The 9,705-nt window shown below is 39.1% G+C and overlaps 1 pseudogene; it reads left to right on the forward strand.

Annotated features, from left to right (window-relative positions):
• The first annotated feature begins 7,065 nt into the window (after positions 1-7,065).
• On the forward strand, positions 7,066-8,933 carry LOC116888305 (annotated as a pseudogene).
• Positions 8,934-9,705: the final 772 nt, after the last annotated feature.

A 9,705-nucleotide genomic window follows, 5' to 3' on the forward strand; every position in this document is an offset into this window, starting at 1 on the left:
CTCCTTCTGAATTATACATAGAGCCGTGTTTAATGGTTGGTTTGTATACTAAGACCCACATTTAAGAAACTGTCTACTTTAAAATGGAGCTTCCTATCTTTAAAGGGTCAGTTGGGTGCTTTTGAGGTGTGGAGAATCTTTCAAAGCCATTCCAATCCATCTAATAAGTCATCAAATTTTGTAAAGGGAATGAGAGTGAGTCGGCTGTCAGTTTAATTTCAATCTGAGTTATGCAGAGTAAACAAAGCCATGAATCTGAACCTCAATAACTTGGAAGAAGTGCAGAAAAGTACCCACATTATTTGTCCATTCTATGCACTGTCTTTGGAGAGTATTAGATTAGAGTTTCATAGACAATTTATACAATTTGATAATATCTACTTTGTGACCTTTGCAAGTCTTCTTGGACCATCTAAAACATACCTCCTCCCAACTTCACAGATGATTGTTTGCTTTAACAATATTTTTATTTATTCACCCCAAAGTTCACACATTTAGGCAATCTATTTTTCATCAAATGCCATTAGCACCTTCTAACTCCCATTAGTGCCTTGCACCGTGTTGCTCTCCAAATTCATCTATTCTTTTCTCTCTTGTTAACAATCCCTTGATTTAATTAGCATATTCCATTTGCACATGGCTATGTGGCCATCCAGTGTAACCCAGTCAACCTATGGTAGGCATGTCCACAATGCTATGACCTCAGGAGTATGCTGCAGAGGGTTAGGCCCCGAAGAACCGTAATTTTGCTCATGTCCTATCCAAGTAACCAGATTAGTGTGAGCTGATGTTTCCAACTGCATGCCATATGTCTTGAAACCCGCATTGCACAGCTCTTCTCATTTTCTGGGTCTCACATTCTTTCTGTCCCTTTTCTCAAGAAGTTCACAGAGTTTTGGGTTTTGAGAAAGATATCATAAGTATAGTTATAGGTGACTTAACCATAACTGGGCAGAACCAGTTACTCTGAATATATGTGAGATTCTACAATTGTTACTACTCAATATAAAAAGAAACATCTCTGAGAAAAGTTGAAAACAATGCAAATTGTTTGTTTGATTGTTTGGCCCAATGAGTCCGGTTGACGGTGCTTGTATTCCATCCTACAGCCATTGGTCAAGGAACTCCACGTGTCCTCAAAACAGTAGAAGCAAATGCAATTTTTAGAATTTGTGTGGTGGGGATATAGAGAGCGGGGTTCGACTGTTTCACTTCCAATTCTTCATTTGTTCTGCTTAAGCAGTTTCGAATCTGCTAATAGTGACTTTACCCATTCTATGATTCATTTCATTACCTTTTAAAAACTTTTTATTGATTCTTTTTGAATTTCACATCATGTAACCCAATCCCATTCATCTCTCCATCCCTTCATATCCAACCTCTCCCTTGCAACCTTATTCAAAAAACAAAAATTTAAAGCAAAAATAAAAATAAACGAAACGAAATGAAGCACAGAAAACATCTCACTATGGAAGCTCTAGTATGTCACAGTATGTCCATCAAGATAACCTTTTATTTATGAATCTTTATTTGCCAATGTTCATTACTATTATTTGAGGCCTCTGGCTTCTGCTGTACCAATAGTGGATCCTCACCTGAACTAATCCTGGATATCTTCTTGTTACCCTGTTTCATAGAGGTCCCATGACTTTGGGTTTGTAGGACCTGCCTTTTCACATGCTCCAGCAATTCAGAGATGAGATGGAATTTGGGAAGTGTGAACCAACGTCATATATCTGGGCCTTGGTGATAGCTGAGTTGTTCAGCCTGACAGCTGTCCTGTGCCTTCATCCCCAAGGTGAGCTCTCTCCAGCACTATTCCAGCTAGCTCACTAAAATTATACAGCAGGGAAAGAGTGGGGCCAAGTCTTCTGCTCACATATCCTCAGGACTGACTCACCTGTGCCTTCACCATGAAGGCTGGTACTACTGTGTTGGATAGGTGAGATTCAGGGCCTTCACTCAAGAATGCTTCAGCTGGTGGGGCAGAGCCAGGTCTCTCATTCTAATGATCTTGGGGCTATGTCACCCATCTGCCTTAGTGGAGGAAGTAGGGTGAGCATCTTTCCGGTGATCACACAGCTCAGGGCAGATGAGTGATGGGACCTACTCTCCCATCTTAATGCCCCCTGTGCTTACTTGTGCACCTTACTGGGCCAACGGTACTATTCTGCCAAAGGAAGGTGCAGTCTGCTCTCCCACATGTGGCAGCTAGTGAAGGATGAAGACAGGTCTGCAGAGTTCTTGGACATCTATCATGATGCAGCCCATAACAGAGATGTCGACCTGGACGTTAATGATAATATGAGACATCAACACAGACCCCTGCCACTGAATGACCATGGACCCAGACATGTCCCTCAGCTACAACAAGGATCAGGACTTTACCATGGCCTCTGGTGGCAGGGCAGCCATCTCACGACAGGTGATTCCTCTTTGCATTCTCATCTACAGTCTCACCATTCTTCATAATAATTGAGAAGCTCTCCTTTTCCTCTCCCACCTGTCAATGATATACTTGAACATTGTAGTGGCTCCCACAAAGGACTGGTCTCTGGGTGTCCTCCACTTACCCATGTACCTATGGAAGCAGCTGAATCTCTGCTTGTTCCCCTGGTCACTGTCTGCACCATGTGGCAGTGGGCTCTCATTTCATTACCTAAGATTAATTGTGTTTTCTTACTGGACATACATCTGTGACAACAGGGCTGGGAATGAATCCATGGGTGCTTAATCATAGCCAGTAGAAAAGAGCACCCTTGCCTCCAAAAGATATGTTAGGCAAGAAGCTGTCTTCTTTTCTCTGTTGGAACCTCAATGAACAAACATCTGTAAATTTCCATTTGCAATTAGGAAAAAGTTTTATTTTATTTTTTATTGGATATTTTTGTTTACATTTCAAATGTTATTCCATTTCCAGGTTTTCTGTCCATAAAGAAATTTCTTTTTATTGTTTCCAAAAACATCCATTAAATATTTATTATTTACTGACAATTAGTTGGACTGTTTGTTTTACTTACATGCCAAATCAAGAGTGGAGTTAAACCACTGACCTTCCAAATATCTCCAACATTAATACCTAACCGAGCCACAAACACAGGAAAACCAAATATAATAGTATTAACCTCATGACAATAATACAGACCTTTAAGGAGGATATAAAGAACTTATTGAACGAAATATAGAAAAACACAGGTCTTCTACCTGTTTAGGTAGAAGACATTAAAGAGGAAAAAAGTCCCTTAAAGAAATACAGTAAAACACAATTAATCAGGTGAAAGAATGATATAAAGAAGTCGAAGACCTAAAAGGAGAAGTGGAAAGAATAAATAAAACACAAATGGAGGCAAACTTGGAAATGGAAAACCTAGGAAAGATGTCAGGAATTATAGATGTAAGTTATCACCAACAGAATACAAGTGATAGAAGAGAGAATCTTGGGGGGTAGTGGGGAGAAGATACCTTAGAAGAGATTGACACAAATGTCAAAGAAAATGCAAAACATAAAAAAAGAAACTCCTAATGCAAAATATTCATGTAAAGACCAAATCTAAGAATACTTGGAATAGGGGAGAACAAAGATTCCCAGCTCAAAGGCCCTGAAATCACCTTCAACAAAATCATAGAAAAAATTTCCCCAACCTAAAGACAGAAATGACCATAAAGGTACAAGAAGTCTATAGAATACCAAACAAATGGGACCAGAAAAGAAAATCCTCTCATCATATAACAGTCAAATCACTAAATGTGCAGAACAAAGAAAGAATATTTAAAGCTGTAAGGGAAAAGAAGCAAGTTACATACAAAGGTATACCTATTAGAATTATACCAGACTTCTCATCAGAAACCTTGAAAGTCAGGAGGGCCTGTTAAGAGATCATGCAAACTCTAAGAGAACACAAACACCAGCCAAGGCTACTATACTTAGTAAGACTCTCAATCAACATAAATGGAGAAACCAAAATATTGCAGGGCAAAATCAAATTCAAACAGATCTATCTACCAAATTGCCCTACAGAGGATTCTAGAAGGAAAACAACAAAAGGAAGATACCTACACCAAGAAAAGACAAGATATTAAGCATCTCACAACTCCAAAAGGAGAGAACCAGAAGCACATAAGGCCACCTACAAAAACAAATGTAATAGGAACCATCATCTGTTTTTAATGTCTCTCAATATTAACAGAGAAAACTCACCTGTACAAAGACATAAACTAACAGACTGGTTACACAAACAAGGTCCATCATTTTTTTGCACACAAGAAACACACCTCAATTAAAAGTCTGACTTAATCTCAGAGTAAAAGGATACGTCTTCAAGGAAATGGTCCCAAGAAACAAGCTGGAGTTGCCATTCTAATATCCAATAAAATAGTCTTTCAACCAAAAGTTATCAAGTATGATGAGGAAGGACAGTTCATATTAATCAAAGAGAAAATTGAATAAAAGAAAGTCTCACTTCTCAACATCTATGCCCCAAACGCAAGGGCACACACACTCATAAAAGAAACTTTACTGAAGCTCAAAACACACTGTGAATCCCACACAATAATAGTGGGAAACTTCATCACCCTACACTCAACAGTGGACAGGTCATTGAAACAGAAACTAAACAGAGACACAGTGGAAATAATCGAGGTTATGAACGAATTGGGTTTAACAAATATCCACAGAACATTTCACCCTAAAATAAAATATACCTTATTCTTAGTACCTTATGGTACCTTCTCCAAAACTGACCAGATAATTGGTCACAAAAAAGACCCTCAACTACTATAAGAAGATTGAAATATCCCCGTGAACCTTTTCAGGCCACCATGGCTTAAGGCTGGTTTTTGATAACAGCAAAACTATCAGAAAGCCCACAAACATTAGAAAACTGAAAAACTCTCTACTCAATGATAATTTGGTCAAGGAAGAAATAAAGAAAGAAATTTCTGGAATTTAATGAAAATGTTGACACACCATACCCAAATTTATGGGACACAATGAAAGCAGTGCTAAGAGGAAAAGTCATAGCACTAAGTGAACTGATATATAATATCAGTTAGCAATTTAACAGCACACCTGGGAGCTTTCGAACAAAGAGAAGCAAATTTACTCAAGAGGAGTAGAAATCAGGAAACAGAAAAACTCAGGACTGAAATTAACCAAATAGAAACAGAGAGAACAATACAAAAAGTTCAACAAAACCAAAAGCTGGTTCTTTGAGAGAATTAACAAGATAGATAAATGGCTAGCCATACTAACAAAAGGGCCCAGAGGCAGTATGCAAATTCATAAAATTATAAATAAAATGGGAGACATAACAATAGAAACAGTGAAAATTAAAAAAAAATCATCATAGAAAGACTATAGTCAACAAAACTGAAAAATCTAGATGAAATGCATGTTTTTCTACATACATACTATACACCAAAGTTAAATAAAGAGCAGGTAAACTATCTAAACAGACACATATACCATAAGGAAATAGAAGTCATAAAAACCTTCCAAACAACAAAAGTTCAGCACCAGATAGATTTAGTTCAGAATTTTTCCAGACCATCAAAGTAGGCCTGATACCAATATTTGTCAAACTATTCCATAAAGTAGAAACAGAAAGAACGTTACCTAATTCATTCAATGAAGTCACAATTACTCTACTACTTAAACCACACAAGGGACATCCAAAAAGAACTTCAGACGAATCTTGCATATGAATATCAAGCAAAAATATTCAATAGAAATTTTGCAAACTGAATCCAAAAACATATCAACAGGATCATTTATTATGATCTAGAAGGATTCATCACAGGAATTCAAGGTTAGTTAAATATATGAAAATCAATTAACATAATTCACTATATAAACCAATGCAAAAAAAATTAACATGATCATCTCCTTGGATGCAGATAAAACATTTGACAAAATACAACACCCTTTTTGTTAAACGTATTGGAGAGATCAGGAATTCAAGGTCCATACCTAACCATAATAAAAAGCATTTAACTGAAAACCAACAGCCAATATCAAATAAACGGAGAGATACTTGAAACAACCCCACTAAAATCGGGGACAAGATAAGGATGCTCACTCTTCCCATGTATATTCAATATGTTACTCGAAGTGCTAGCTAGAAAAATAAGACAACAAAAAGAGATCAAGGGGGAACAAATTGGCAAAGAAGAAATAATGGTATTACTATTTGCAGATGATATATTAGTATACATAAGCAGCCCCCAAAATTCTACTAGAGAACTTCTTCAACTGATAAACAAGTTCAAAAGTGGCCAGATAGAAAATTAACTCAAATCTGTAACCTTCCTTTATACAAATGATAAACAGGCTGACAAAGAAATTAGGGAAATAACTCCCTTCAAAATACACACAAATAATGTAAAGTATCTTGGGGTAATACTTACCAAACAAGTGAAAATCAGTATGACAATAACTTCAGGTCTCTCAAAAAAGAAATTGAGGATCTCAGAAAATGGAGAGATGTCCCATGCTCGTGCATTGGCAGAATTAACATAGTATAATGGCCATCCTACCAAAGGCAATCTACAGATTCAATGCCGTCCCCATCAAAAGCGCAACAAAATTCTTCAAAGACATGGAAAAAGCTATTATCAAATTCATCTGGATAGGCAAAACACCCAGAATAGCAAAAACAATTCTTACCAATAAAAGAATGGCTGAGGGAATTATCATTCCTAACCTCAAGCTCTACTAAAGAGCAATAGTGATAAAAATCTGTATAGTATTGGTGCAGAGACAGACAGGTTGATCAATGGAATAGAACGGAAGACCCAGAAATAAAACCACACACTTATGCACACTTGATCTTTGACAAAGAAGCCAAAAATATACAATGGATAAAAGAAAGCATCTTCAATAAATGGTGCTTCTCTAACTGGCTGTCTGGATTTAGAAAAATGGAAATAGTCTCATTGAACGCGGAGCCAGTTCTCGGGGTCTCTGTGTGGTCTTGTCGTCAGCATAGCCGGGCCTACACACAAGCAACCAGGTCTAAGGGACCTGCAGTTGGCATTGATCTTGGTACCACCTACTCCTGTGTGGGTGTCTTACAGCATGGAATGGTGGAAATAATTGCCAATGACCAGGGTAACTGCACCACGCTGAGCTATGATGCTTTCACTGACACAGAAAAATTAATTGGGGATGCGGCCAAGAATCAGTTTGCAATGAACCCCACCAACACAGTTACTGATGCCAAACATCTGCTCGGGCATGGGTTCGATGATGCTGTTGTTCAGTCTGACATGAAGCACTGGCCCTTCATGGTTGTGAATGACACAGGTAGGCCCAAGGTCCAAGTCGAATGCAAAGGGGAGACAAGGTTCTACCCAGAGGAAGTGTCCTCAATGGTTCTGACAAAGATGAAGGAAATTGCAGAAGCTTACCTTGGAAATACTGGTACCAATGCCGTGGTCACAGTGCTAGCTTACTTCAATGACTCTCAGCGACAGGCAACAAATGATGCTGGAACTATTGCTGGCCTCAATGTACTTCGAATTATCAGTGAGCCAACTGCTGCTGCTATTGCCTATGACTTAGATAAGAAGGTTGGAGCTGAAAGGAATGTGCTGATTTTTGACTTGGGAGGTGGCACTTTTGATGTGTCAATCCTCACTATTGAGGATGGAATTTTTGGAGTCAAATCAACAGCTGGAGACACCCACTTGGGTGGAGAAGACTTTGACAACTGAATGGTCAACCATTTCATTGCTAGTTTAAGCGAAAGCACAAGAAGGACATCAGTGAGAACAAGAGAGCTGTCAGGCATCTCCGCACTGCCTGTGAGCGGGCCAAGCGCAGCCTCTCCTCCAGCACCCAGGCCAATATTGAGATTGATTCTCTCTATGAGGGAATTGACTTCTACACCTCCATTACCCGTGCTCTATTTGAGGAGTCAAATGCTGACCTGCTCCATGGCACACTGGACCCTGTAGAGAAGGATGCCAAACTGGACAAGTCACAGATCCATGATATTGTCTTGGTGGGTGGTTCTACCAGAATCCTCAAGATCCAGAAACTTCTGCAAGATTTCTTCAGTGGAAAAGAACTGAATAAGAGCATTAATTCCGATGAAACTTGTCTATGATGCAGCTGTCCAGGCAGCCATTCTATCTGGAGACAAGTCTGAGAATGTTCAGGATTTGCTGCTCTTGGATGTCACTCCTCTTTCCCTTGGCATTGAAAGTGCTGGCAGAGTCATGACTGTCCTCATCAAGCCCAATAGCACCATTCCCACCAAGCAGACCCAGACTTTCACCACGTACACTGACAACCAGCCAGGTGTACTCATCCAGATGTATGAAGGTGAAAGGGCCATGACCAAGGACAAAAACCTGCTTGGGAAGTTTGAGCTCACAGGCATACCTCTGGCACCCCGTGGGGTTCCTCACATTGAGGTTACTTTTGACATTGATGCCATGGCATCCTCAATGTATCTGCTGTAGATAAGAACACAGGAAAGGAGAACAAGATCACCATCACTAATGACAAAGGCCTCTTGAGTAAGGAGGATATTGAGTGCATGGTCCAAGAAGGTGAGACATACAAAGCTGAGGATGAGAAGAAGAGAGATAAGGTTTCCTCCAAGAATTCACTGGAATCTTATGCTTTCAACATGAAAGCAACTGTTGAAGATGAGAAACTTCAAGGCAAGATCAATGATGAAGACAAACAGAAGATTCTTGACAAGTGCAATGAAATCATCAGTTGGCTGGCTAAGAACCAGACTGCAGAGAAGAAAGAATTTGAGTATCAGCAGAAAGAACTAGAGAAGGTCTGCAACTCTTTCATTACCACACTGTACCAGAGTGCTGGTAGCATGCCTGGAGGAATACCTGGTGGCTTCCCTGGTGGAGGAGCTCCTCCATCTGGTGGTGCTTCTTCAGGACCCACCATTGAAGAGGTGGAATAAGTCTAAGTAGAGGGTATAGCATTGTTCCACAGAGACCCAAAACAAGTAACATGGAATAATAAAACTATTTGAATTGGCACAAAAAAAGAAAGCTCAAGTCCAAGTTGTTCAAGGACCTCAATATAAAACCAGATATACTCAATCTAATAGAAAAGAAAGTGGGAAAGCACCTTGAACTCCTTGGCACAGGGAGAAATTTCTTAAACAGAACTCCAATGGCTCATGGTCTAAGATGAAGAATTGATAAATGGTACGACAGGAAGCTGGAAGGCTTCTGTAAGGCAAAGGATATAGTCTAAAAGACAAATCAGCAACTTACAGTTTTGGAAGACTCTGTCACTAACCAACCCCATATCATATAGAAGGATAATATCTAAAATATATAATGAACTCAAGAAACTAGCCACCCCCCAAAAAAACCCAAACATTCCAATAAAAAAAATGGGGTAAAGAACTAAACTGAGAATTCACAACAGAGGAATCTCTAATGGCAGAGAAGTGCCTAAGGGAATGGTCAAAGTCCTTAGTGATCAGAAAAAAATGCAACTCAAAAGACCATGAGACTCCACCTTACACCAATCAGAATGACTAAGGTCAAAGTCTCACTCAGGTGAAACCACATATTGAAAACGTGGAGAAAGAGGAACACTGCTCCATTGCTGGTGAGATTGCAAACTGTTACAACCCCTTTAGAAATCAATTCGGATGTTCCTCAGAAAATTGGAAATATATCTACTTAAAGGTCCAATAATAATAATCTTGGGAATATACC

Source organism: Rattus rattus, chromosome 1, assembly GCF_011064425.1.
Source record: "Rattus rattus isolate New Zealand chromosome 1, Rrattus_CSIRO_v1, whole genome shotgun sequence".
NCBI classification, from domain to species: domain Eukaryota; kingdom Metazoa; phylum Chordata; class Mammalia; order Rodentia; family Muridae; genus Rattus; species Rattus rattus.